This window comes from Ambystoma mexicanum, chromosome 5p (genome assembly GCF_040938575.1).
Source record: "Ambystoma mexicanum isolate Mex_15411 chromosome 5p, UKY_AmexF1_1, whole genome shotgun sequence".
Classification (NCBI taxonomy): Eukaryota; Metazoa; Chordata; class Amphibia; order Caudata; family Ambystomatidae; genus Ambystoma; species Ambystoma mexicanum.
The window spans coordinates 742,749,815-742,777,558 of record NC_090930.1 but is presented as its reverse complement, the minus strand read 5'-3'; the positions used below and the strand labels follow the sequence as shown (position 1 = coordinate 742,777,558).

The following is a 27,744-nucleotide window of genomic DNA, read 5'->3' as shown; positions in this document are numbered from 1 at the left end:
TGATATAGGAATATTACATATTTTCTCTGATGTGCTCTGTTTTTCCAGAATTAAGTGCATCATGCTACTGAATATGTGGGTTCCATGGTGTAATGGTTAGCACTCTGGACTCTGAATCCAGCGATCCGAGTTCAAGTCTCGGTGGGACCTTGGGGCTGCTTCTCTTTTAGAGTTGCCTTTCATTTGCAGATAGATATAACAGCAATAGCTTTGCTTTACAGCCCACTTTGATGGCAGTCTTCTTTGACCAAAGAATATTAATAGTTTCTGGGGATGACTCTCTTTTGCCACAAAGAAACTGCCCACTCTCATATCTCCAAAGCTCCAAGGTATAATGGCTATTAAACTGGCTTTTGATCTCAGCGATTTGCATTGAAAGCCCAGGAGGCCCCTAAAATCAGTTGAATTGTTTCCTGATAATTTAGAGTTTATTTCTTCTTTCGAGAAAGGTGTGATCCAAATAAAGTAAGTACATTTAAACAAGGGCACTTGATCAGTAAATGCACTACTTTCTAGAACTCATAACTCTTGTAAGTTATAAAAAGTTTGCTCTCCATACAGTTTGTCAACTCAAAGAATTACATTTTTTACACATTTAATAAGACCATCAAATTGCTTGAAACATAGGAATGATTGTGAAAGTGAATATGATTCACCAAAATAATTGTATAACATTTTTTAATGTTAATAAAATAGGGCTTTTTCCAATCTTTTCACATCAATGTTGTTTCTGCATGTTCCAGTGAGCAGAGAATCTACTGCACATAGTGTGTACATTTTTCTTTTCATAGAGTTAAGGTTGGACATTATTCATCTGTGGAAAATGTTTCTGAGAGATATCTGGGTGCCCACTCTGATTGACCTTAGGGATTGTACATTAACGATATGTAGTTGCATCACTGTATTGGTATCAGGCACCAAAGTACATTTAAATGGAATGTCGTGCAGAGAGAGTCGACTGAACTTCTGAATATTAACTCTGTTGAATTGTAATTTGAGAAATTAGAAAATGGAGTGTAAGAGCAAGATAACGGTCCCACCGAGACTTGAACTCGGATCGTTGGATTCAAAGTCCAAAGTGCTAACCATTACACCATGGAACCCTTGCAAGATGCACCTGAGAGCGTTGAATCAGAAATGGCAATATAGAGCACATTTACAATTTTTACAGATTCATAGTCCCAATTGACTGATATCATACAAACACAGCGATGTTGTCGATTGACGTTATGCTATAGCAATCTCTGTGCTTTATAGAGCATGTCGATCAAATTCTTCCTCTTGAGGCATATGATTAAGCAATATTAAATATTGTTTCTGACTGCCTCTGTTTTGGCATAATGAAGTTCAGCATTTGCGGAAGTATTTAGGTTCCATGGTCTAATTGTTAGTAGGCTGGACTCTGAATTTAGTAATCTGACATGTTATAGCTATATTTTGTTTTCCTTTGGGTGTATTGTCATTTTATGCACATAGATTTCCTAGCAGTGGCTGTGATGAATAGTTCAATTTGATAGCAGCTTCCTTTTGAGAATTTGAAAAAAAAAGAATTAAATAGTCTCTCTGGATGACTCTGCTTTGATTTCTATGTGCACATCCCTTTTGCGTTTCAGAGGGATTGACCAACATACACAACAGTGCTTGGAAGACCTCTTTCTCCCTCATGGCATGTAAAGCTAACCTCTCTCCTACCGTGTGTTTTTTTACTTTTTAACTTCCCCTTCCGAGTCATGATCATGTAACTGAATTTACATTTTTAGATTTTAACTGCAGTAGTTGCTTGTTTTTCATTTTTATTTTTTGTGTACGCATACATCCCTTTTTGTGGGGAGGGGGGAGTGATGTCTGTTTACTTATATTAGCTAATATAGGTCATTTTATGTCCGCTTACAATATGTGTCAGGATTTTTTATGTCGTTTCCAATCAATGTCTAATATCAAGTGGTTTGCAGCAGTCATACAAAGGCACGTAACACCCCCAAAACACCTACATAAGTTAGAAATACTCCGGAAGAGTACTCAGTTTATGAAAAGGCGGTGAATCCCAAATAGAACTGTAAATGTAAGCTAGCAAGCAGACCGTGCACCCCTGTTTGGAACTATGACCTGTGTGTTGCCCTCTATTAACAGAACAATGTAACTGCAGCCCATGTCACATAAAATAGAAAGTAGAGATTATGCAAATTAACTCCCAGAAGAGCCTGGTGTCACCCCAAAAGGTGTCATGCTTTTCACACCAAGAAACATCCACACATAGATCCCTGCGAACCTCAAAAACGTACAGGAAACCCTGTCCAGCGCTTTGCTCCCAGAGGAGATAAGGTTGAAAAACCACCCTATGTTAAAAGTGTCCATAATCCATGCCAGCTGCCCTGTCTATAGAACCTGGCCGTTCGTGGACGTTCAGGGCCTAGGGGCATGAGTGGAAGGGTTTAACCTGCCTGGGTTCTTGGGCATGGTTTCATCATGCCCCAGTTTACAATGGCACTCTGCCACTTTGTCAGGCTTTAAAGAAGCCTGACTCCTGCAGAGCAAAAGATCTGATTATTTCCTTACATGTTTTGTACGTAAGAATGCGGATGGTGCTCTGAGCCTCCTATGGTGGTTATTAAGCATGGTATACATACCATAGCATGTAACTGTGCCTACAAATGGAACATTTTGTTCATTTATTAGGGAGTTGTGAAAATGGCAAAATCAAATTGCCATTATTGACACAGACCAGCTGCCGCTGTCCGGACATTTCGTCGAAAGACATTTCGTCGAAAGACATTTGGTCGACGTAATTTGGTCGAAAGCCAAATGGTCGATTTTTTTATTTATTTATATATATATTTTTTAGGTTGTAGTTTAGGGAAAAAAAGGGGTTTTTAGAAAAAAAGGGGGTTGGCGGGGACCCCCCCAACCCCCACCCCCCCAAAAAAAAATGTGAAAATAAAAAACAAAAGCAATTCGACCATTTGGTTTTCGACCAAATGGTTTCGACCAATTGTCCTGTCGACAAATTTTTTTCGACGAAATGTCTGGCAACCCAGCTGCCGACTGTTGCTATTGACAGGAGTTCCAGGTGTATAAACTGAGTAGATCACCAGTTCAATTACCTGTGAACGCATTTTGAAGCTCATTCACAACCAGTTCATGCCCGTTCTCTCCATTTTGGCTTTCTGGCTGGCCGAGGGGCCCTTCAGTAATGTTCTTTGCTATCCATTACACCATGGGCCCCTTGCTGGTGCAACCTGACAGAGTTGTAACAGAAATGAGAATCGAGATCTCATGCATCATTTTAACAAACTCATATTCCTAGCCCACGGATATTATGCAAATGTGGAACTGTTTAGTTGGTTGTTGCGCAATAGCAAACTCTTTGCTTTACAGCTCATTTGGATAGGATTCTTCCTCTGGAGGCATAAGATAAAAGAATATTGCATACATTCTCTAAAAGGCGCTTTTTTTGCTGCAATGACGTTCATCATGTCACTAAGTATGTAGGTTCCATGGTGTAATGGTTAGCACTCTGGACTCTGAATCCAGCGATCCGAGTTCAAATCTCGGTGGGACCTTGGGAATTACTGTGTTTGTTTTCCTCTCAGTGTCTTGTTTTAATAGCAATGACGCTGCTGTGTCGCCCACTTTCATAGCATTATTCCCTGGGTGCATTTGAAAAAAGAAAGATTTTCCATGGATGACGCTCTTTAGCCACAATGAAACCCACCACTTTCTGTGGTGTGAAAGACCCATGGTGTAATGGTAGCACCCTGGAGGTTGAATCCAATAATTTGCATTCAAATCTCTGTAAGAGTTTACCATCAGTCGAACCTTTCCCTTATCGTTTATTGTGGATGTCTTCTTTGAAGAAAGGTATGATCCAACTAAAGTAAGTACATTCACGAATGGGCCCTTGGTCGGTACAAACAGTATTTATAAACCTCAGGCCTTTTGTGAATTAAGAAAAGTGTGTTCTTCGTTCTATTTTTCATCTCAAACTGATACCTTCATTTTACAAACATGTAAAGACTGTTAAGACGCTTGATTAATATCATTGATTCTGAATGTGGTCGCTTTTCATAGGATTAACCCTTTAACAATTTTGAAAGAGAATGGCGATACAATAGAGCTGCTTTTCCCAAAATGGTATTATTAATGTTGTTGCTGCATCTTCAAGTAAAAAGAGAATCCATTGGGTCACAGATTGAGCATGTTTCTTAACATTGAGTTAAGTTTGAAAATTTCAAATCTTTTATGTATGTTTCCGATGCAGATCTGCCCATCGACTCAGAATGACCTCACTGTTCATACATTTAAAAAAAATGCATAAAGGTTAAGGTGCTAGGCACAAAAGTGGATTTTTATGAAAAGTTATGCCAGAGAGTGAGAGCGAAAATGAATACCCTACACCACTAACCTTATGAATATTACTATCTTTGGCCTATAATTTAAGACAACAAGAAGACAAAGTGTGTTAGAGCAAGAGAGAGGTTCCACCGAGACTTGAACTCGGATCGCTGGATTCAAAGTCCAAAGTGCTAACCATTACACCATGGAACCCTTGTTGAGCAGAGCTTCATAAGGGCAATGAGAATATAGGGCACAGTCAAGATTTTTACTGACCTATAGTAACCGTTTACTGATATTATATCGAAGCAGCACTGTTGCTGTTGGATGCTGTGCAATCGCAAAGTATTGGCTTCATGTCTCATTTGGATTAAATTCTTCCTCTGGAGTCTAATGATATAGGAATATTACATATTTTCTCTGATGTGCTCTGTTTTTCCAGAATGAAGTGCATCATGCTACTGAATATGTGGGTTCCATGGAGTAATGGTTAGCACTCTGGACTCTGAATCCAGCGATCCGAGTTCAAGTCTCGGTGGGACCTTGGGACTGCTTCTCTTTTAGAGTTGCCTTTCATTTGCAGATAGATATAACAGCAATAGCTTTGCTTTACAGCCCACTTTGATGGCAGTCTTCTTTGACCAAAGAATATTAATAGTTTCTGGGTCTGGGGATGACTCTCTTTTGCCACAAAGAAACTGCCCACTCTCATATCTCCAAAGCTCCAAGGTATAATGGCTATTAAACTGGCTTTTGATCTCAGCGATTTGCATTGAAAGCCCAGGAGGCCTCTAAAATCAGTTGAATTGTTTCCTGATAATTTAGAGTTTATTTCTTCTTTCGAGAAAGGTGTGATCCAAATAAAGTAAGTACATTTAAACAAGGGCACTTGATCAGTAAATGCACTACTTTCTAGAACTCATAACTCTTGTAAGTTATAAAAAGTTTGCTCTCCATACAGTTTGTCAACTCAAAGAATTACATTTTTTACACATTTAATAAGACCATCAAATTGCTTGAAACATAGGAATGATTGTGAAAGTGAATATGATTCACCAAAATAATTGTATAACATTTTTTAATGTTAATAAAATAGGGCTTTTTCCAATCTTTTCACATCAATGTTGTTTCTGCATGTTCCAGTGAGCAGAGAATCTACTGCACATAGTGTGTACATTTTTCTTTTCATAGAGTTAAGGTTGGACATTATTCATCTGTGGAAAATGTTTCTGAGAGATATCTGGGTGCCCACTCTGATTGACCTTAGGGATTGTACATTAACGATATGTAGTTGCATCACTGTATTGGTATCAGGCACCAAAGTGCATTTAAATGTAATGTCGTGCAGAGAGAGTCGACTGAACTTCTGAATATTAACTCTGTTGAATTGTAATTTGAGAAATTAGAAAATGGAGTGTAAGAGCAAGATAACGGTCCCACCGAGACTTGAACTCGGATCGTTGGATTCAAAGTCCAAAGTGCTAACCATTACACCATGGAATCCTTGCAAGATGCACCTGAGAGCGTTGAATCAGAAATGGCAATATAGAGCACATTTACAATTTTTACAGATTCATAGTCCCAATTGACTGATATCATACAAACACAGCGATGTTGTCGATTGACGTTGTGCTATAGCAATCTCTGTGCTTTATAGAGCATGTAGATCAAATTCTTCCTCTTGAGGCATATGATTAAGCAATATTAAATATTGTTTCTGACTGCCTCTGTTTTGGCATAATGAAGTTCAGCATTTGCGGAAGTATTTAGGTTCCATGGTCTAATGGTTAGTAGGCTGGACTCTGAATTTAGTAATCTGACATGTTATAGCTATATTTTGTTTTCCTTTGGGTGTATTGTCATTTTATGCACATAGATTTCCTAGCAGTGGCTGTGATGAATAGTTCAATTTGATAGCAGCTTCCTTTTGAGAATTTGAAAAAAAAAGAATTAAATAGTCTCTCTGGATGACTCTGCTTTGATTTCTATGTGCACATCCCTTTTGCGTTTCAGAGGGATTGACCAACATACACAACAGTGCTTGGAAGACCTCTTCCTCCCTCATGGCATGTAAAGCTAACCTCTCTCCTACCTTGTGTTTTTTTACTTTTTAACTTCCCCTTCCGAGTCATGATCATGTAACTGAATTTACATTTTTAGATTTTAACTGCAGTAGTTGCTTGTTTTTCATTTTTATTTTTTGTGTACGCATACATCCCTTTTTGTGGGGAGGGGGGAGTGATGTCTGTTTACTTATATTAGCTAATATAGGTCATTTTATGTCCGCTTACAATATGTGTCAGGATTTTTTATGTCGTTTCCAATCAATGTCTAATATCAAGTGGTTTGCAGCAGTCATACAAAGGCACGTAACACCCCCAAAACACCTACATAAGTTAGAAATACTCCGGAAGAGTACTCAGTTTATGAAAAGGCGGTGAATCCCAAATAGAACTGTAAATGTAAGCTAGCAAGCAGACCGTGCACCCCTGTTTGGAACTATGACCTGTGTGTTGCACTCTATTAACAGAACAATGTAACTGCAGCCCATGTCACATAAAATAGAAAGTAGAGATTATGCAAATTAACTCCCAGAAGAGCCTGGTGTCACCCCAAAAGGTGTCATGCTTTTCACACCAAGAAACATCCACACATAGATCCCTGCGAACCTCAAAAACGTACAGGAAACCCTGTCCAGCGCTTTGCTCCCAGAGGAGATAAGGTTGAAAAACCACCCTATGTTAAAAGTGTCCATAATCCATGCCAGCTGCCCTGTCTATAGAACCTGGCCGTTCGTGGCGGTTCGGGGCCTAGGGGCATGAGTGGAAGGGTTTAACCTGCCTGGGTTCTTGGGCATGGTTTCATCATGCCTCAGTTTACAATGGCACTCTGCCACTTTGTCAGGCTTTAAAGAAGCCTGACTCCTGCAGAGCAAAAGATCTGATTATTTCCTTACATGTTTTGTACGTAAGAATGCGGATGGTGCTCTGAGCCTCCTATGGTGGTTATTAAGCATGGTATACATACCATAGCATGTAACTGTGCCTACAAATGGAACATTTTGTTCATTTATTAGGGAGTTGTGAAAATGGCTAAATCAAATTGCCATTATTGACACAGACCAGCTGCCGCTGTCCGGACATTTCGTCGAAAGACATTTCGTCGAAAGACATTTGGTCGACGTAATTTGGTCGAAAGCCAAATGGTCGATTTTTTAATTTATATATATATATATTTTTTAGGTTGTAGTTTAGGGAAAAAAAGGGGTTTTTTTATAAAAAAAGGGGGTTGGCGGGGACCCCCCCCAACCCCCACCCCCCAAAAAAAAAATGTGAAAATAAAAAACAAAAGCAATTCGACCATTTGGTTTTCGACCAAATGGTTTCGACCATTTGTCCTGTCGACAAATTTTTTTCGACGAAATGTCTTGCAACCCAGCTGCCGACTGTTGCTATTGACAGGAGTTCCAGGTGTATAAACTGAGGAGATCACCAGTTCAATTACCTGTGAACGCATTTTGAAGCTCATTCACAACCAGTTCATGCCCGTTCTCTCCATTTTGGCTTTCTGGCTGGCCGAGGGGCCCTTCAGTAATGTTCTTTGCTAACCATTACACCATGGGCCCCTTGCTGGTGCAACCTGACAGAGTTGTAACAGAAATGAGAATCGAGATCTCATGCATCATTTTAACAAACTCATATTCCTAGCCCACGGATATTATGCAAATGTGGAACTGTTTAGTTGGTTGTTGCGCAATAGCAAACTCTTTGCTTTACAGCTCATTTGGATAGGATTCTTCCTCTGGAGGCATAAGATAAAAGAATATTGCATACATTCTCTAAAAGGCGCTTTTTTTGCTGCAATGACGTTCATCATGTCACTAAGTATGTAGGTTCCATGGTGTAATGGTTAGCACTCTGGACTCTGAATCCAGCGATCCGAGTTCAAATCTCGGTGGGACCTTGGGAATTACTGTGTTTGTTTTCCTCTCAGTGTCTTGTTTTAATAGCAATGACGCTGCTGTGTCGCCCACTTTCATAGCATTATTCCCTGGGTGCATTTGAAAAAAGAAAGATTTTCCATGGATGACGCTCTTTAGCCACAATGAAACCCACCACTTTCTGTGGTGTGAAAGACCCATGGTGTAATGGTAGCACCCTGGAGGTTGAATCCAATAATTTGCATTCAAATCTCTGTAAGAGTTTACCATCAGTCGAACCTTTCCCTTATCGTTTATTGTGGATGTCTTCTTTGAAGAAAGGTATGATCCAACTAAAATAAGTACATTCACGAATGGGCCCTTGGTCGGTACAAACAGTATTTATACACCTCAGGCCTTTTGTGAATTAAGAAAAGTGTGTTCTTCGTTCTATTTTTCATCTCAAACTGATACCTTCATTTTACAAACATGTAAAGACTGTTAAGACGCTTGATTAATATCATTGATTCTGAATGTGGTCGCTTTTCATAGGATTAACCCTTTAACAATTTTGAAAGAGAATGGCGATACAATAGAGCTGCTTTTCCCAAAATGGTATTATTAATGTTGTTGCTGCATCTTCAAGTAAAAAGAGAATCCATTGGGTCACAGATTGAGCATGTTTCTTAACATTGAGTTAAGTTTGAAAATTTCAAATCTTTTATGTATGTTTCCGATGCAGATCTGCCCATCGACTCAGAATGACCTCACTGTTCATACATTTAAAAAAAATGCATAAAGGTTAAGGTGCTAGGCACAAAAGTGGATTTTTATGAAAAGTTATGCCAGAGAGTGAGAGCGAAAATGAATACCCTACACCACTAACCTTATGAATATTACTATCTTTGGCCTATAATTTAAGACAACAAGGAGACAAAGTGTGTTAGAGCAAGAGAGAGGTTCCACCGAGACTTGAACTCGGATCGCTGGATTCAAAGTCCAAAGTGCTAACCATTACACCATGGAACCCTTGTTGAGCAGAGCTTCATAAGGGCAATGAGAATATAGGGCACAGTCAAGATTTTTACTGACCTATAGTAACCGTTTACTGATATTATATCGAAGCAGCACTGTTGCTGTTGGATGCTGTGCAATCGCAAAGTACTGGCTTCATGTCTCATTTGGATCAAATTCTTCCTCTGGAGTCTAATGATATAGGAATATTACATATTATCTCTGATGTGCTCTGTTTTTCCAGAATGAAGTGCATCATGCTACTGAATATGTGGGTTCCATGGTGTAATGGTTAGCACTCTGGACTCTGAATCCAGCGATCCGAGTTCAAGTCTCGGTGGGACCTTGGGGCTGCTTCTCTTTTAGAGTTGCCTTTCATTTGCAGATAGATATAACAGCAATAGCTTTGCTTTACAGCCCACTTTGATGGCAGTCTTCTTTGACCAAAGAATATTAATAGTTTCTGGGGATGACTCTCTTTTGCCACAAAGAAACTGCCCACTCTCATATCTCCAAAGCTCCAAGGTATAATGGCTATTAAACTGGCTTTTGATCTCAGCGATTTGCATTGAAAGCCCAGGAGGCCCCTAAAATCAGTTGAATTGTTTCCTGATAATTTAGAGTTTATTTCTTCTTTCGAGAAAGGTGTGATCCAAATAAAGTAAGTACATTTAAACAAGGGCACTTGATCAGTAAATGCACTACTTTCTAGAACTCATAACTCTTGTAAGTTATAAAAAGTTTGCTCTCCATACAGTTTGTCAACTCAAAGAATTACATTTTTTACACATTTAATAAGACCATCAAATTGCTTGAAACATAGGAATGATTGTGAAAGTGAATATGATTCACCAAAATAATTGTATAACATTTTTTAATGTTAATAAAATAGGGCTTTTTCCAATCTTTTCACATCAATGTTGTTTCTGCATGTTCCAGTGAGCAGAGAATCTACTGCACATAGTGTATACATTTTTCTTTTCATAGAGTTAAGGTTGGACATTATTCATCTGTGGAAAATGTTTCTGAGAGATATCTGGGTGCCCACTCTGATTGACCTTAGGGATTGTACATTAACGATATGTAGTTGCATCACTGTATTGGTATCAGGCACCAAAGTGCATTTAAATGTAATGTCGTGCAGAGAGAGTCGACTGAACTTCTGAATATTAACTCTGTTGAATTGTAATTTGAGAAATTAGAAAATGGAGTGTAAGAGCAAGATAACGGTCCCACCGAGACTTGAACTCGGATCGTTGGATTCAAAGTCCAAAGTGCTAACCATTACACCATGGAATCCTTGCAAGATGCACCTGAGAGCGTTGAATCAGAAATGGCAATATAGAGCACATTTACAATTTTTACAGATTCATAGTCCCAATTGACTGATATCATACAAACACAGCGATGTTGTCGATTGACGTTGTGCTATAGCAATCTCTGTGCTTTATAGAGCATGTAGATCAAATTCTTCCTCTTGAGGCATATGATTAAGCAATATTAAATATTGTTTCTGACTGCCTCTGTTTTGGCATAATGAAGTTCAGCATTTGCGGAAGTATTTAGGTTCCATGGTCTAATGGTTAGTAGGCTGGACTCTGAATTTAGTAATCTGACATGTTATAGCTATATTTTGTTTTCCTTTGGGTGTATTGTCATTTTATGCACATAGATTTCCTAGCAGTGGCTGTGATGAATAGTTCAATTTGATAGCAGCTTCCTTTTGAGAATTTGAAAAAAAAAGAATTAAATAGTCTCTCTGGATGACTCTGCTTTGATTTCTATGTGCACATCCCTTTTGCGTTTCAGAGGGATTGACCAACATACACAACAGTGCTTGGAAGACTTCTTCCTCCCTCATGGCATGTAAAGCTAACCTCTCTCCTACCTTGTGTTTTTTTACTTTTTAACTTCCCCTTCCGAGTCATGATCATGTAACTGAATTTACATTTTTAGATTTTAACTGCAGTAGTTGCTTGTTTTTCATTTTTATTTTTTGTGTACGCATACATCCCTTTTTGTGGGGAGGGGGGAGTGATGTCTGTTTACTTATATTAGCTAATATAGGTCATTTTATGTCCGCTTACAATATGTGTCAGGATTTTTTATGTCGTTTCCAATCAATGTCTAATATCAAGTGGTTTGCAGCAGTCATACAAAGGCACGTAACACCCCCAAAACACCTACATAAGTTAGAAATACTCCGGAAGAGTACTCAGTTTATGAAAAGGCGGTGAATCCCAAATAGAACTGTAAATGTAAGCTAGCAAGCAGACCGTGCACCCCTGTTTGGAACTATGACCTGTGTGTTGCCCTCTATTAACAGAACAATGTAACTGCAGCCCATGTCACATAAAATAGAAAGTAGAGATTATGCAAATTAACTCCCAGAAGAGCCTGGTGTCACCCCAAAAGGTGTCATGCTTTTCACACCAAGAAACATCCACACATAGATCCCTGCGAACCTCAAAAACGTACAGGAAACCCTGTCCAGCGCTTTGCTCCCAGAGGAGATAAGGTTGAAAAACCACCCTATGTTAAAAGTGTCCATAATCCATGCCAGCTGCCCTGTCTATAGAACCTGGCCGTTCGTGGCGGTTCGGGGCCTAGGGGCATGAGTGGAAGGGTTTAACCTGCCTGGGTTTTTGGGCATGGTTTCATCATGCCTCAGTTTACAATGGCACTCTGCCACTTTGTCAGGCTTTAAAGAAGCCTGACTCCTGCAGAGCAAAAGATCTGATTATTTCCTTACATGTTTTGTACGTAAGAATGCGGATGGTGCTCTGAGCCTCCTATGGTGGTTATTAAGCATGGTATACATACCATAGCATGTAACTGTGCCTACAAATGGAACATTTTGTTCATTTATTAGGGAGTTGTGAAAATGGCTAAATCAAATTGCCATTATTGACACAGACCAGCTGCCGCTGTCCGGACATTTCGTCGAAAGACATTTGGTCGACGTAATTTGGTCGAAAGCCAAATGGTCGATTTTTTAATTTATATATATATATATTTTTTAGGTTGTAGTTTAGGGAAAAAAAGGGGTTTTTTTAGAAAAAAAGGGGGTTGGCGGGGACCCCCCCAACCCCCACCCCCCAAAAAAAAAATGTGAAAATAAAAAACAAAAGCAATTCGACCATTTGGTTTTCGACCAAATGGTTTCGACCATTTGTCCTGTCGACAAATTTTTTTCGACGAAATGTCTTGCAACCCAGCTGCCGACTGTTGCTATTGACAGGAGTTCCAGGTGTATAAACTGAGGAGATCACCAGTTCAATTACCTGTGAACGCATTTTGAAGCTCATTCACAACCAGTTCATGCCCGTTCTCTCCATTTTGGCTTTCTGGCTGGCCGAGGGGCCCTTCAGTAATGTTCTTTGCTAACCATTACACCATGGGCCCCTTGCTGGTGCAACCTGACAGAGTTGTAACAGAAATGAGAATCGAGATCTCATGCATCATTTTAACAAACTCATATTCCTAGCCCACGGATATTATGCAAATGTGGAACTGTTTAGTTGGTTGTTGCGCAATAGCAAACTCTTTGCTTTACAGCTCATTTGGATAGGATTCTTCCTCTGGAGGCATAAGATAAAAGAATATTGCATACATTCTCTAAAAGGCGCTTTTTTTGCTGCAATGACGTTCATCATGTCACTAAGTATGTAGGTTCCATGGTGTAATGGTTAGCACTCTGGACTCTGAATCCAGCGATCCGAGTTCAAATCTCGGTGGGACCTTGGGAATTACTGTGTTTGTTTTCCTCTCAGTGTCTTGTTTTAATAGCAATGACGCTGCTGTGTCGCCCACTTTCATAGCATTATTCCCTGGGTGCATTTGAAAAAAGAAAGATTTTCCATGGATGACGCTCTTTAGCCACAATGAAACCCACCACTTTCTGTGGTGTGAAAGACCCATGGTGTAATGGTAGCACCCTGGAGGTTGAATCCAATAATTTGCATTCAAATCTCTGTAAGAGTTTACCATCAGTCAAACCTTTCCCTTATCGTTTATTGTGGATGTCTTCTTTGAAGAAAGGTATGATCCAACTAAAGTAAGTACATTCACGAATGGGCCCTTGGTCGGTACAAACAGTATTTATACACCTCAGGCCTTTTGTGAATTAAGAAAAGTGTGTTCTTCGTTCTATTTTTCATCTCAAACTGATACCTTCATTTTACAAACATGTGAAGACTGTTAAGACGCTTGATTAATATCATTGATTCTGAATGTGGTCGCTTTTCATAGGATTAACCCTTTAACAATTTTGAAAGAGAATGGCGATACAATAGAGCTGCTTTTCCCAAAATGGTATTATTAATGTTGTTGCTGCATCTTCAAGTAAAAAGAGAATCCATTGGGTCACAGATTGAGCATGTTTCTTAACATTGAGTTAAGTTTGAAAATTTCAAATCTTTTATGTATGTTTCCGATGCAGATCTGCCCATCGACTCAGAATGACCTCACTGTTCATACATTTAAAAAAAATGCATAAAGGTTAAGGTGCTAGGCACAAAAGTGGATTTTTATGAAAAGTTATGCCAGAGAGTGAGAGCGAAAATGAATACCCTACACCACTAACCTTATGAATATTACTATCTTTGGCCTATAATTTAAGACAACAAGGAGACAAAGTGTGTTAGAGCAAGAGAGAGGTTCCACCGAGACTTGAACTCGGATCGCTGGATTCAAAGTCCAAAGTGCTAACCATTACACCATGGAACCCTTGTTGAGCAGAGCTTCATAAGGGCAATGAGAATATAGGGCACAGTCAAGATTTTTACTGACCTATAGTAACCGTTTACTGATATTATATCGAAGCAGCACTGTTGCTGTTGGATGCTGTGCAATCGCAAAGTACTGGCTTCATGTCTCATTTGGATCAAATTCTTCCTCTGGAGTCTAATGATATAGGAATATTACATATTTTCTCTGATGTGCTCTGTTTTTCCAGAATGAAGTGCATCATGCTACTGAATATGTGGGTTCCATGGTGTAATGGTTAGCACTCTGGACTCTGAATCCAGCGATCCGAGTTCAAGTCTCGGTGGGACCTTGGGGCTGCTTCTCTTTTAGAGTTGCCTTTCATTTGCAGATAGATATAACAGCAATAGCTTTGCTTTACAGCCCACTTTGATGGCAGTCTTCTTTGACCAAAGAATATTAATAGTTTCTGGGGATGACTCTCTTTTGCCACAAAGAAACTGCCCACTCTCATATCTCCAAAGCTCCAAGGTATAATGGCTATTAAACTGGCTTTTGATCTCAGCGATTTGCATTGAAAGCCCAGGAGGCCCCTAAAATCAGTTGAATTGTTTCCTGATAATTTAGAGTTTATTTCTTCTTTCGAGAAAGGTGTGATCCAAATAAAGTAAGTACATTTAAACAAGGGCACTTGATCAGTAAATGCACTACTTTCTAGAACTCATAACTCTTGTAAGTTATAAAAAGTTTGCTCTCCATACAGTTTGTCAACTCAAAGAATTACATTTTTTACACATTTAATAAGACCATCAAATTGCTTGAAACATAGGAATGATTGTGAAAGTGAATATGATTCACCAAAATAATTGTATAACATTTTTTAATGTTAATAAAATAGGGCTTTTTCCAATCTTTTCACATCAATGTTGTTTCTGCATGTTCCAGTGAGCAGAGAATCTACTGCACATAGTGTATACATTTTTCTTTTCATAGAGTTAAGGTTGGACATTATTCATCTGTGGAAAATGTTTCTGAGAGATATCTGGGTGCCCACTCTGATTGACCTTAGGGATTGTACATTAACGATATGTAGTTGCATCACTGTATTGGTATCAGGCACCAAAGTGCATTTAAATGTAATGTCGTGCAGAGAGAGTCGACTGAACTTCTGAATATTAACTCTGTTGAATTGTAATTTGAGAAATTAGAAAATGGAGTGTAAGAGCAAGATAACGGTCCCACCGAGACTTGAACTCGGATCGTTGGATTCAAAGTCCAAAGTGCTAACCATTACACCATGGAATCCTTGCAAGATGCACCTGAGAGCGTTGAATCAGAAATGGCAATATAGAGCACATTTACAATTTTTACAGATTCATAGTCCCAATTGACTGATATCATACAAACACAGCGATGTTGTCGATTGACGTTGTGCTATAGCAATCTCTGTGCTTTATAGAGCATGTAGATCAAATTCTTCCTCTTGAGGCATATGATTAAGCAATATTAAATATTGTTTCTGACTGCCTCTGTTTTGGCATAATGAAGTTCAGCATTTGCGGAAGTATTTAGGTTCCATGGTCTAATGGTTAGTAGGCTGGACTCTGAATTTAGTAATCTGACATGTTATAGCTATATTTTGTTTTCCTTTGGGTGTATTGTCATTTTATGCACATAGATTTCCTAGCAGTGGCTGTGATGAATAGTTCAATTTGATAGCAGCTTCCTTTTGAGAATTTGAAAAAAAAAGAATTAAATAGTCTCTCTGGATGACTCTGCTTTGATTTCTATGTGCACATCCCTTTTGCGTTTCAGAGGGATTGACCAACATACACAACAGTGCTTGGAAGACCTCTTCCTCCCTCATGGCATGTAAAGCTAACCTCTCTCCTACCTTGTGTTTTTTTACTTTTTAACTTCCCCTTCCGAGTCATGATCATGTAACTGAATTTACATTTTTAGATTTTAACTGCAGTAGTTGCTTGTTTTTCATTTTTATTTTTTGTGTACGCATACATCCCTTTTTGTGGGGAGGGGGGAGTGATGTCTGTTTACTTATATTAGCTAATATAGGTCATTTTATGTCCGCTTACAATATGTGTCAGGATTTTTTATGTCGTTTCCAATCAATGTCTAATATCAAGTGGTTTGCAGCAGTCATACAAAGGCACGTAACACCCCCAAAACACCTACATAAGTTAGAAATACTCCGGAAGAGTACTCAGTTTATGAAAAGGCGGTGAATCCCAAATAGAACTGTAAATGTAAGCTAGCAAGCAGACCGTGCACCCCTGTTTGGAACTATGACCTGTGTGTTGCCCTCTATTAACAGAACAATGTAACTGCAGCCCATGTCACATAAAATAGAAAGTAGAGATTATGCAAATTAACTCCCAGAAGAGCCTGGTGTCACCCCAAAAGGTGTCATGCTTTTCACACCAAGAAACATCCACACATAGATCCCTGCGAACCTCAAAATCGTACAGGAAACCCTGTCCAGCGCTTTGCTCCCAGAGGAGATAAGGTTGAAAAACCACCCTATGTTAAAAGTGTCCATAATCCATGCCAGCTGCCCTGTCTGGGGCCTAGGGGCATGAGTGGAAGGGTTTAACCTGCCTGGGTTCTTGGGCATGGTTTCATCATGCCTCAGTTTACAATGGCACTCTGCCACTTTGTCAGGCTTTAAAGAAGCCTGACTCCTGCAGAGCAAAAGATCTGATTATTTCCTTACATGTTTTGTACGTAAGAATGCGGATGGTGCTCTGAGCCTCCTATGGTGGTTATTAAGCATGGTATACATACCATAGCATGTAACTGTGCCTACAAATGGAACATTTTGTTCATTTATTAGGGAGTTGTGAAAATGGCAAAATCAAATTGCCATTATTGACACAGACCAGCTGCCGCTGTCCGGACATTTCGTCGAAAGACATTTGGTCGACGTAATTTGGTCGAAAGCCAAATGGTCGATTTTTTAATTTATATATATATATATTTTTTAGGTTGTAGTTTAGGGAAAAAAAGGGTTTTTTTTAGAAAAAAAGGGGGTTGGCGGGGACCCCCCCAACCCCCACCCCCCAAAAAAAAAATGTGAAAATAAAAAAAAAAGCAATTCGACCATTTGGTTTTCGACCAAATGGTTTCGACCATTTGTCCTGTCGACAAATTTTTTTCGACGAAATGTCTTGCAACCCAGCTGCCGACTGTTGCTATTGACAGGAGTTCCAGGTGTATAAACTGAGGAGATCACCAGTTCAATTACCTGTGAACGCATTTTGAAGCTCATTCGCAACCAGTTCATGCCCGTTCTCTCCATTTTGGCTTTCTGGCTGGCCGAGGGGCCCTTCAGTAATGTTCTTTGCTAACCATTACACCATGGGCCCCTTGCTGGTGCAACCTGACAGAGTTGTAACAGAAATGAGAATCGAGATCTCATGCATCATTTTAACAAACTCATATTCCTAGCCCACGGATATTATGCAAATGTGGAACTGTTTAGTTGGTTGTTGCGCAATAGCAAACTCTTTGCTTTACAGCTCATTTGGATAGGATTCTTCCTCTGGAGGCATAAGATAAAAGAATATTGCATACATTCTCTAAAAGGCGCTTTTTTTGCTGCAATGACGTTCATCATGTCACTAAGTATGTAGGTTCCATGGTGTAATGGTTAGCACTCTGGACTCTGAATCCAGCGATCCGAGTTCAAATCTCGGTGGGACCTTGGGAATTACTGTGTTTGTTTTCCTCTCAGTGTCTTGTTTTAATAGCAATGACGCTGCTGTGTCGCCCACTTTCATAGCATTATTCCCTGGGTGCATTTGAAAAAAGAAAGATTTTCCATGGATGACGCTCTTTAGCCACAATGAAACCCACCACTTTCTGTGGTGTGAAAGACCCATGGTGTAATGGTAGCACCCTGGAGGTTGAATCCAATAATTTGCATTCAAATCTCTGTAAGAGTTTACCATCAGTCGAACCTTTCCCTTATCGTTTATTGTGGATGTCTTCTTTGAAGAAAGGTATGATCCAACTAAAGTAAGTACATTCACGAATGGGCCCTTGGTCGGTACAAACAGTATTTATACACCTCAGGCCTTTTGTGAATTAAGAAAAGTGTGTTCTTCGTTCTATTTTTCATCTCAAACTGATACCTTCATTTTACAAACATGTAAAGACTGTTAAGACGCTTGATTAATATCATTGATTCTGAATGTGGTCGCTTTTCATAGGATTAACCCTTTAACAATTTTGAAAGAGAATGGCGATACAATAGAGCTGCTTTTCCCAAAATGGTATTATTAATGTTGTTGCTGCATCTTCAAGTAAAAAGAGAATCCATTGGGTCACAGATTGAGCATGTTTCTTAACATTGAGTTAAGTTTGAAAATTTCAAATCTTTTATGTATGTTTCCGATGCAGATCTGCCCATCGACTCAGAATGACCTCACTGTTCATACATTTAAAAAAAATGCATAAAGGTTAAGGTGCTAGGCACAAAAGTGGATTTTTATGAAAAGTTATGCCAGAGAGTGAGAGCGAAAATGAATACCCTACACCACTAACCTTATGAATATTACTATCTTTGGCCTATAATTTAAGACAACAAGGAGACAAAGTGTGTTAGAGCAAGAGAGAGGTTCCACCGAGACTTGAACTCGGATCGCTGGATTCAAAGTCCAAAGTGCTAACCATTACACCATGGAACCCTTGTTGAGCAGAGCTTCATAAGGGCAATGAGAATATAGGGCACAGTCAAGATTTTTACTGACCTATAGTAACCGTTTACTGATATTATATCGAAGCAGCACTGTTGCTGTTGGATGCTGTGCAATCGCAAAGTACTGGCTTCATGTCTCATTTGGATCAAATTCTTCCTCTGGAGTCTAATGATATAGGAATATTACATATTTTCTCTGATGTGCTCTGTTTTTCCAGAATGAAGTGCATCATGCTACTGAATATGTGGGTTCCATGGTGTAATGGTTAGCACTCTGGACTCTGAATCCAGCGATCCGAGTTCAAGTCTCGGTGGGACCTTGGGGCTGCTTCTCTTTTAAAGTTGCCTTTCATTTGCAGATAGATATAACAGCAATAGCTTTGCTTTACAGCCCACTTTGATGGCAGTCTTCTTTGACCAAAGAATATTAATAGTTTCTGGGGATGACTCTCTTTTGCCACAAAGAAACTGCCCACTCTCATATCTCCAAAGCTCCAAGGTATAATGGCTATTAAACTGGCTTTTGATCTCAGCGATTTGCATTGAAAGCCCAGGAGGCCCCTAAAATCAGTTGAATTGTTTCCTGATAATTTAGAGTTTATTTCTTCTTTCGAGAAAGGTGTGATCCAAATAAAGTAAGTACATTTAAACAAGGGCACTTGATCAGTAAATGCACTACTTTCTAGAACTCATAACTCTTGTAAGTTATAAAAAGTTTGCTCTCCATACAGTTTGTCAACTCAAAGAATTACATTTTTTACACATTTAATAAGACCATCAAATTGCTTGAAACATAGGAATGATTGTGAAAGTGAATATGATTCACCAAAATAATTGTATAACATTTTTTAATGTTAATAAAATAGGGCTTTTTCCAATCTTTTCACATCAATGTTGTTTCTGCATGTTCCAGTGAGCAGAGAATCTACTGCACATAGTGTATACATTTTTCTTTTCATAGAGTTAAGGTTGGACATTATTCATCTGTGGAAAATGTTTCTGAGAGATATCTGGGTGCCCACTCTGATTGACCTTAGGGATTGTACATTAACGATATGTAGTTGCATCACTATATTGGTATCAGGCACCAAAGTGCATTTAAATGTAATGTCGTGCAGAGAGAGTCGACTGAACTTCTGAATATTAACTCTGTTGAATTGTAATTTGAGAAATTAGAAAATGGAGTGTAAGAGCAAGATAACGGTCCCACCGAGACTTGAACTCGGATCGTTGGATTCAAAGTCCAAAGTGCTAACCATTACACCATGGAACCCTTGCAAGATGCACCTGAGAGCGTTGAATCAGAAATGGCAATATAGAGCACATTTACAATAATTTTTACAGATTCATAGTCCCAATTGACTGATATCATACAAACACAGCGATGTTGTCGATTGACGTTGTGCTATAGCAATCTCTGTGCTTTATAGAGCATGTAGATCAAATTCTTCCTCTTGAGGCATATGATTAAGCAATATTAAATATTGTTTCTGACTGCCTCTGTTTTGGCATAATGAAGTTCAGCATTTGCGGAAGTATTTAGGTTCCATGGTCTAATGGTTAGTAGGCTGGACTCTGAATTTAGTAATCTGACATGTTATAGCTATATTTTGTTTTCCTTTGGGTGTATTGTCATTTTATGCACATAGATTTCCTAGCAGTGGCTGTGATGAATAGTTCAATTTGATAGCAGCTTCCTTTTGAGAATTTGAAAAAAAAAGAATTAAATAGTCTCTCTGGATGACTCTGCTTTGATTTCTATGTGCACATCCCTTTTGCGTTTCAGAGGGATTGACCAACATACACAACAGTGCTTGGAAGACCTCTTCCTCCCTCATGGCATGTAAAGCTAACCTCTCTCCTACCGTGTGTTTTTTTACTTTTTAACTTCCCCTTCCGAGTCATGATCATGTAACTGAATTTACATTTTTAGATTTTAACTGCAGTAGTTGCTTGTTTTTCATTTTTATTTTTTGTGTACGCATACATCCCTTTTTGTGGGGAGGGGGGAGTGATGTCTGTTTACTTATATTAGCTAATATAGGTCATTTTATGTCCGCTTACAATATGTGTCAGGATTTTTTATGTCGTTTCCAATCAATGTCTAATATCAAGTGGTTTGCAGCAGTCATACCAAGGCACGTAACACCCCCAAAACACCTACATAAATTAGAAATACTCCGGAAGAGTACTCAGTTTATGAAAAGGCGGTGAATCCCAAACAGAACTGTAAATGTAAGCTAGCAAGCAGACCGTGCACCCCTGTTTGGAACTATGACCTGTGTGTTGCCCTCTATTAACAGAACAATGTAACTGCAACCCATGTCACATAAAATAGAAAGTAGAGATTATGCAAATTAACTCCCAGAAAAGCCTGGTGTCACCCCAAAAGGTGTCATGCTTTTCACACCAAGAAACATCCACACATAGATCCCTGCGAACCTCAAAAACGTACAGGAAACCCTGTCCAGCGCTTTGCTCCCAGAGGAGATAAGGTTGAAAAACCACTCTATGTTAAAAGTGTCCATAATCCATGCCAGCTGCCCTGTCTATAGAACCTGGCCGTTCGGGGCCTAGGGGCATGAGTGGAAGGGTTTAACCTGCCTGGGTTCTTGGGCATGGTTTCATCATGCCTCAGTTTACAATGGCACTCTGCCACTTTGTCAGGCTTTAAAGAAGCCTGACTCCTGCAGAGCAAAAGATCTGATTATTTCCTTACATGTTTTGTACGTAAGAATGCGGATGGTGCTCTGAGCCTCCTATGGTGGTTATTAAGCATGGTATACATACCATAGCATGTAACTGTGCCTACAAATGGAACATTTTGTTCATTTATTAGGGAGTTGTGAAAATGGCAAAATCAAATTGCCATTATTGACACAGACCAGCTGCCGCTGTCCGGACATTTCGTCGAAAGACATTTCGTCGAAAGGCATTTGGTCGACGTAATTTGGTCGAAAGCCAAATGGTCGATTTTTTAATTTATATATATATATATTTTTTAGGTTGTAGTTTAGGAAAAAAAGGGTTTTTTTTAGAAAAAAAGGGGGTTGGCGGGGACCCCCCCAACCCCCACCCCCCAAAAAAAAAATGTGAAAATAAAAAACAAAAGCAATTCGACCATTTGGTTTTCGACCAAATGGTTTCGACCATTTGTCCTGTCGACAAATTTTTTTCGACGAAATGTCTTGCAACCCAGCTTCCGACTGTTGCTATTGACAGGAGTTCCAGGTGTATAAACTGAGGAGATCACCAGTTCAATTACCTGTGAACGCATTTTGAAGCTCATTCACAACCAGTTCATGCCCGTTCTCTCCATTTTGGCTTTCTGGCTGGCCGAGGGGCCCTTCAGTAATGTTCTTTGCTAACCATTACACCATGGGCCCCTTGCTGGTGCAACCTGACAGAGTTGTAACAGAAATGAGAATCGAGATCTCATGCATCATTTTAACAAACTCATATTCCTAGCCCACGGATATTATGCAAATGTGGAACTGTTTAGTTGGTTGTTGCGCAATAGCAAACTCTTTGCTTTACAGCTCATTTGGATAGGATTCTTCCTCTGGAGGCATAAGATAAAAGAATATTGCATACATTCTCTAAAAGGCGCTTTTTTTGCTGCAATGACGTTCATCATGTCACTAAGTATGTAGGTTCCATGGTGTAATGGTTAGCACTCTGGACTCTGAATCCAGCGATCCGAGTTCAAATCTCGGTGGGACCTTGGGAATTACTGTGTTTGTTTTCCTCTCAGTGTCTTGTTTTAATAGCAATGACGCTGCTGTGTCGCCCACTTTCATAGCATTATTCCCTGGGTGCATTTGAAAAAAGAAAGATTTTCCATGGATGACACTCTTTAGCCACAATGAAACCCACCACTTTCTGTGGTGTGAAAGACCCATGGTGTAATGGTAGCACCCTGGAGGTTGAATCCAATAATTTGCATTCAAATCTCTGTAAGAGTTTACCATCAGTCGAACCTTTCCCTTATCGTTTATTGTGGATGTCTTCTTTGAAGAAAGGTATGATCCAACTAAAGTAAGTACATTCACGAATGGGCCCTTGGTCGGTACAAACAGTATTTATACACCTCAGGCCTTTTGTGAATTAAGAAAAGTGTGTTCTTCGTTCTATTTTTCATCTCAAACTGATACCTTCATTTTACAAACATGTAAAGACTGTTAAGACGCTTGATTAATATCATTGATTCTGAATGTGGTCGCTTTTCATAGGATTAACCCTTTAACAATTTTGAAAGAGAATGGCGATACAATAGAGCTGCTTTTCCCAAAATGGTATTATTAATGTTGTTGCTGCATCTTCAAGTAAAAAGAGAATCCATTGGGTCACAGATTGAGCATGTTTCTTAACATTGAGTTAAGTTTGAAAATTTCAAATCTTTTATGTATGTTTCCGATGCAGATCTGCCCATCGACTCAGAATGACCTCACTGTTCATACATTTAAAAAAAATGCATAAAGGTTAAGGTGCTAGGCACAAAAGTGGATTTTTATGAAAAGTTATGCCAGAGAGTGAGAGCAAAAATGAATACCCTACACCACTAACCTTATGAATATTACTATCTTTGGCCTATAATTTAAGACAACAAGGAGACAAAGTGTGTTAGAGCAAGAGAGAGGTTCCACCGAGACTTGAACTCGGATCGCTGGATTCAAAGTCCAAAGTGCTAACCATTACACCATGGAACCCTTGTTGAGCAGAGCTTCATAAGGGCAATGAGAATATAGGGCACAGTCAAGATTTTTACTGACCTATAGTAACCGTTTACTGATATTATATCGAAGCAGCACTGTTGCTGTTGGATGCTGTGCAATCGCAAAGTACTGGCTTCATGTCTCATTTGGATCAAATTCTTCCTCTGGAGTCTAATGATATAGGAATATTACATATTTTCTCTGATGTGCTCTGTTTTTCCAGAATGAAGTGCATCATGCTACTGAATATGTGGGTTCCATGGTGTAATGGTTAGCACTCTGGACTCTGAATCCAGCGATCCGAGTTCAAGTCTCGGTGGGACCTTGGGGCTGCTTCTCTTTTAGAGTTGCCTTTCATTTGCAGATAGATATAACAGCAATAGCTTTGCTTTACAGCCCACTTTGATGGCAGTCTTCTTTGACCAAAGAATATTAATAGTTTCTGGGGATGACTCTCTTTTGCCACAAAGAAACTGCCCACTCTCATATCTCCAAAGCTCCAAGGTATAATGGCTATTAAACTGGCTTTTGATCTCAGCGATTTGCATTGAAAGCCCAGGAGGCCCCTAAAATCAGTTGAATTGTTTCCTGATAATTTAGAGTTTATTTCTTCTTTCGAGAAAGGTGTGATCCAAATAAAGTAAGTACATTTAAACAAGGGCACTTGATCAGTAAATGCACTACTTTCTAGAACTCATAACTCTTGTAAGTTATAAAAAGTTTGCTCTCCATACAGTTTGTCAACTCAAAGAATTACATTTTTTACACATTTAATAAGACCATCAAATTGCTTGAAACATAGGAATGATTGTGAAAGTGAATATGATTCACCAAAATAATTGTATAACATTTTTTAATGTTAATAAAATAGGGCTTTTTCCAATCTTTTCACATCAATGTTGTTTCTGCATGTTCCAGTGAGCAGAGAATCTACTGCACATAGTGTATACATTTTTCTTTTCATAGAGTTAAGGTTGGACATTATTCATCTGTGGAAAATGTTTCTGAGAGATATCTGGGTGCCCACTCTGATTGACCTTAGGGATTGTACATTAACGATATGTAGTTGCATCACTGTATTGGTATCAGGCACCAAAGTGCATTTAAATGTAATGTCGTGCAGAGAGAGTCGACTGAACTTCTGAATATTAACTCTGTTGAATTGTAATTTGAGAAATTAGAAAATGGAGTGTAAGAGCAAGATAACGGTCCCACCGAGACTTGAACTCGGATCGTTGGATTCAAAGTCCAAAGTGCTAACCATTACACCATGGAACCCTTGCAAGATGCACCTGAGAGCGTTGAATCAGAAATGGCAATATAGAGCACATTTACAATTTTTACAGATTCATAGTCCCAATTGACTGATATCATACAAACACAGCGATGTTGTCGATTGACGTTGTGCTATAGCAATCTCTGTGCTTTATAGAGCATGTAGATCAAATTCTTCCTCTTGAGGCATATGATTAAGCAATATTAAATATTGTTTCTGACTGCCTCTGTTTTGGCATAATGAAGTTCAGCATTTGCGGAAGTATTTAGGTTCCATAGTCTAATGGTTAGTAGGCTGGACTCTGAATTTAGTAATCTGACATGTTATAGCTATATTTTGTTTTCCTTTGGGTGTATTGTCATTTTATGCACATAGATTTCCTAGCAGTGGCTGTGATGAATAGTTCAATTTGATAGCAGCTTCCTTTTGAGAATTTGAAAAAAAAAGAATTAAATAGTCTCTCTGGATGACTCTGCTTTGATTTCTATGTGCACATCCCTTTTGCGTTTCAGAGGGATTGACCAACATACACAACAGTGCTTGGAAGACCTCTTCCTCCCTCATGGCATGTAAAGCTAACCTCTCTCCTACCGTGTGTTTTTTTACTTTTTAACTTCCCCTTCCGAGTCATGATCATGTAACTGAATTTACATTTTTAGATTTTAACTGCAGTAGTTGCTTGTTTTTCATTTTTATTTTTTGTGTACGCATACATCCCTTTTTGTGGGGAGGGGGGAGTGATGTCTGTTTACTTATATTAGCTAATATAGGTCATTTTATGTCCGCTTACAATATGTGTCAGGATTTTTTATGTCGTTTCCAATCAATGTCTAATATCAAGTGGTTTGCAGCAGTCATACAAAGGCACGTAACACCCCCAAAACACCTACATAAATTAGAAATACTCCGGAAGAGTACTCAGTTTATGAAAAGGCGGTGAATCCCAAACAGAACTGTAAATGTAAGCTAGCAAGCAGACCGCGCACCCCTGTTTGGAACTATGACCTGTGTGTTGCCCTCTATTAACAGAACAATGTAACTGCAACCCATGTCACATAAAATAGAAAGTAGAGATTATGCAAATTAACTCCCAGAAAAGCCTGGTGTCACCCCAAAAGGTGTCATGCTTTTCACACCAAGAAACATCCACACATAGATCCCTGCGAACCTCAAAAACGTACAGGAAACCCTGTCCAGCGCTTTGCTCCCAGAGGAGATAAGGTTGAAAAACCACTCTATGTTAAAAGTGTCCATAATCCATGCCAGCTGCCCTGTCTATAGAACCTGGCCGTTCGGGGCCTAGGGGCATGAGTGGAAGGGTTTAACCTGCCTGGGTTCTTGGGCATGGTTTCATCATGCCTCAGTTTACAATGGCACTCTGCCACTTTGTCAGGCTTTAAAGAAGCCTGACTCCTGCAGAGCAAAAGATCTGATTATTTCCTTACATGTTTTGTACGTAAGAATGCGGATGGTGCTCTGAGCCTCCTATGGTGGTTATTAAGCATGGTATACATACCATAGCATGTAACTGTGCCTACAAATGGAACATTTTGTTCATTTATTAGGGAGTTGTGAAAATGGCAAAATCAAATTGCCATTATTGACACAGACCAGCTGCCGCTGTCCGGACATTTCGTCGAAAGACATTTCGTCGAAAGACATTTGGTCGACGTAATTTGGTCGAAAGCCAAATGGTCGATTTTTTTATTTATATATATATATATTTTTTAGGTTGTAGTTTAGGAAAAAAAGGGGTTTTTTTAGAAAAAAAGGGGGTTGGCGGGGACCCCCCCAACCCCCACCCCCCAAAAAAAAAATGTGAAAATAAAAAACAAAAGCAATTCGACCATTTGGTTTTCGACCAAATGGTTTCGACCATTTGTCCTGTCGACAAATTTTTTTCGACGAAATGTCTTGCAACCCAGCTGCCGACTGTTGCTATTGACAGGAGTTCCAGGTGTATAAACTGAGGAGATCACCAGTTCAATTACCTGTGAACGCATTTTGAAGCTCATTCACAACCAGTTCATGCCCGTTCTCTCCATTTTGGCTTTCTGGCTGGCCGAGGGGCCCTTCAGTAATGTTCTTTGCTAACCATTACACCATGGGCCCCTTGCTGGTGCAACCTGACAGAGTTGTAACAGAAATGAGAATCGAGATCTCATGCATCATTTTAACAAACTCATATTCCTAGCCCACGGATATTATGCAAATGTGGAACTGTTTAGTTGGTTGTTGCGCAATAGCAAACTCTTTGCTTTACAGCTCATTTGGATAGGATTCTTCCTCTGGAGGCATAAGATAAAAGAATATTGCATACATTCTCTAAAAGGCGCTTTTTTTGCTGCAATGACGTTCATCATGTCACTAAGTATGTAGGTTCCATGGTGTAATGGTTAGCACTCTGGACTCTGAATCCAGCGATCCGAGTTCAAATCTCAGTGGGACCTTGGGAATTACTGTGTTTGTTTTCCTCTCAGTGTCTTGTTTTAATAGCAATGACGCTGCTGTGTCGCCCACTTTCATAGCATTATTCCCTGGGTGCATTTGAAAAAAGAAAGATTTTCCATGGATGACGCTCTTTAGCCACAATGAAACCCACCACTTTCTGTGGTGTGAAAGACCCATGGTGTAATGGTAGCACCCTGGAGGTTGAATCCAATAATTTGGATTCAAATCTCTGTAAGAGTTTACCATCAGTCGAACCTTTCCCTTATCGTTTATTGTGGATGTCTTCTTTGAAGAAAGGTATGATCCAACTAAAGTAAGTACATTCACGAATGGGCCCTTGGTCGGTACAAACAGTATTTATACACCTCAGGCCTTTTGTGAATTAAGAAAAGTGTGTTCTTCGTTCTATTTTTCATCTCAAACTGATACCTTCATTTTACAAACATGTAAAGACTGTTAAGACGCTTGATTGATATCATTGATTCTGAATGTGGTCGCTTTTCATAGGATTAACCCTTTAACAATTTTGAAAGAGAATGGCGATACAATAGAGCTGCTTTTCCCAAAATGGTATTATTAATGTTGTTGCTGCATCTTCAAGTAAAAAGAGAAT

At 39.2% G+C, this 27,744-nt stretch overlaps 23 non-coding genes across 23 annotated transcripts; 12 read left to right on the top strand and 11 right to left on the bottom strand.

The window, feature by feature from the left end:
* Positions 1-78: 78 nt before the first annotated feature.
* TRNAQ-CUG (transfer RNA glutamine (anticodon CUG)) lies at positions 79-150 on the top strand. Its single transcript has one exon. It is a non-coding gene; the product is annotated as a tRNA-Gln (tRNA).
* Positions 151-1,031: 881 nt separating this feature from the next.
* TRNAQ-UUG (transfer RNA glutamine (anticodon UUG)) lies at positions 1,032-1,103 on the bottom strand. The gene has a single exon. It is a non-coding gene; the product is annotated as a tRNA-Gln (tRNA).
* Positions 1,104-3,488: 2,385 nt separating this feature from the next.
* TRNAQ-CUG (transfer RNA glutamine (anticodon CUG)) lies at positions 3,489-3,560 on the top strand. The gene has a single exon. It is a non-coding gene; the product is annotated as a tRNA-Gln (tRNA).
* A 913-nt stretch (positions 3,561-4,473) lies between these two features.
* On the bottom strand, positions 4,474-4,545 carry TRNAQ-UUG (transfer RNA glutamine (anticodon UUG)). The gene has a single exon. It is a non-coding gene; the product is annotated as a tRNA-Gln (tRNA).
* A 259-nt stretch (positions 4,546-4,804) lies between these two features.
* On the top strand, positions 4,805-4,876 carry TRNAQ-CUG (transfer RNA glutamine (anticodon CUG)). The gene has a single exon. It is a non-coding gene; the product is annotated as a tRNA-Gln (tRNA).
* Positions 4,877-5,763: 887 nt separating this feature from the next.
* On the bottom strand, positions 5,764-5,836 carry TRNAQ-UUG (transfer RNA glutamine (anticodon UUG)). The gene has a single exon. It is a non-coding gene; the product is annotated as a tRNA-Gln (tRNA).
* A 2,387-nt stretch (positions 5,837-8,223) lies between these two features.
* Positions 8,224-8,295, top strand: TRNAQ-CUG (transfer RNA glutamine (anticodon CUG)). Its single transcript has one exon. It is a non-coding gene; the product is annotated as a tRNA-Gln (tRNA).
* A 913-nt stretch (positions 8,296-9,208) lies between these two features.
* On the bottom strand, positions 9,209-9,280 carry TRNAQ-UUG (transfer RNA glutamine (anticodon UUG)). Its single transcript has one exon. It is a non-coding gene; the product is annotated as a tRNA-Gln (tRNA).
* A 259-nt stretch (positions 9,281-9,539) lies between these two features.
* On the top strand, positions 9,540-9,611 carry TRNAQ-CUG (transfer RNA glutamine (anticodon CUG)). The gene has a single exon. It is a non-coding gene; the product is annotated as a tRNA-Gln (tRNA).
* An 881-nt stretch (positions 9,612-10,492) lies between these two features.
* On the bottom strand, positions 10,493-10,565 carry TRNAQ-UUG (transfer RNA glutamine (anticodon UUG)). The gene has a single exon. It is a non-coding gene; the product is annotated as a tRNA-Gln (tRNA).
* Positions 10,566-12,936: 2,371 nt separating this feature from the next.
* Positions 12,937-13,008, top strand: TRNAQ-CUG (transfer RNA glutamine (anticodon CUG)). The gene has a single exon. It is a non-coding gene; the product is annotated as a tRNA-Gln (tRNA).
* Positions 13,009-13,921: 913 nt separating this feature from the next.
* On the bottom strand, positions 13,922-13,993 carry TRNAQ-UUG (transfer RNA glutamine (anticodon UUG)). Its single transcript has one exon. It is a non-coding gene; the product is annotated as a tRNA-Gln (tRNA).
* A 259-nt stretch (positions 13,994-14,252) lies between these two features.
* Positions 14,253-14,324, top strand: TRNAQ-CUG (transfer RNA glutamine (anticodon CUG)). Its single transcript has one exon. It is a non-coding gene; the product is annotated as a tRNA-Gln (tRNA).
* An 881-nt stretch (positions 14,325-15,205) lies between these two features.
* On the bottom strand, positions 15,206-15,278 carry TRNAQ-UUG (transfer RNA glutamine (anticodon UUG)). Its single transcript has one exon. It is a non-coding gene; the product is annotated as a tRNA-Gln (tRNA).
* Positions 15,279-17,621: 2,343 nt separating this feature from the next.
* On the top strand, positions 17,622-17,693 carry TRNAQ-CUG (transfer RNA glutamine (anticodon CUG)). Its single transcript has one exon. It is a non-coding gene; the product is annotated as a tRNA-Gln (tRNA).
* Positions 17,694-18,606: 913 nt separating this feature from the next.
* Positions 18,607-18,678, bottom strand: TRNAQ-UUG (transfer RNA glutamine (anticodon UUG)). The gene has a single exon. It is a non-coding gene; the product is annotated as a tRNA-Gln (tRNA).
* Positions 18,679-18,937: 259 nt separating this feature from the next.
* Positions 18,938-19,009, top strand: TRNAQ-CUG (transfer RNA glutamine (anticodon CUG)). The gene has a single exon. It is a non-coding gene; the product is annotated as a tRNA-Gln (tRNA).
* Positions 19,010-19,890: 881 nt separating this feature from the next.
* Positions 19,891-19,962, bottom strand: TRNAQ-UUG (transfer RNA glutamine (anticodon UUG)). The gene has a single exon. It is a non-coding gene; the product is annotated as a tRNA-Gln (tRNA).
* A 2,379-nt stretch (positions 19,963-22,341) lies between these two features.
* TRNAQ-CUG (transfer RNA glutamine (anticodon CUG)) lies at positions 22,342-22,413 on the top strand. Its single transcript has one exon. It is a non-coding gene; the product is annotated as a tRNA-Gln (tRNA).
* Positions 22,414-23,326: 913 nt separating this feature from the next.
* TRNAQ-UUG (transfer RNA glutamine (anticodon UUG)) lies at positions 23,327-23,398 on the bottom strand. Its single transcript has one exon. It is a non-coding gene; the product is annotated as a tRNA-Gln (tRNA).
* A 259-nt stretch (positions 23,399-23,657) lies between these two features.
* TRNAQ-CUG (transfer RNA glutamine (anticodon CUG)) lies at positions 23,658-23,729 on the top strand. The gene has a single exon. It is a non-coding gene; the product is annotated as a tRNA-Gln (tRNA).
* Positions 23,730-24,610: 881 nt separating this feature from the next.
* TRNAQ-UUG (transfer RNA glutamine (anticodon UUG)) lies at positions 24,611-24,682 on the bottom strand. The gene has a single exon. It is a non-coding gene; the product is annotated as a tRNA-Gln (tRNA).
* A 2,376-nt stretch (positions 24,683-27,058) lies between these two features.
* On the top strand, positions 27,059-27,130 carry TRNAQ-CUG (transfer RNA glutamine (anticodon CUG)). Its single transcript has one exon. It is a non-coding gene; the product is annotated as a tRNA-Gln (tRNA).
* Positions 27,131-27,744: the final 614 nt, after the last annotated feature.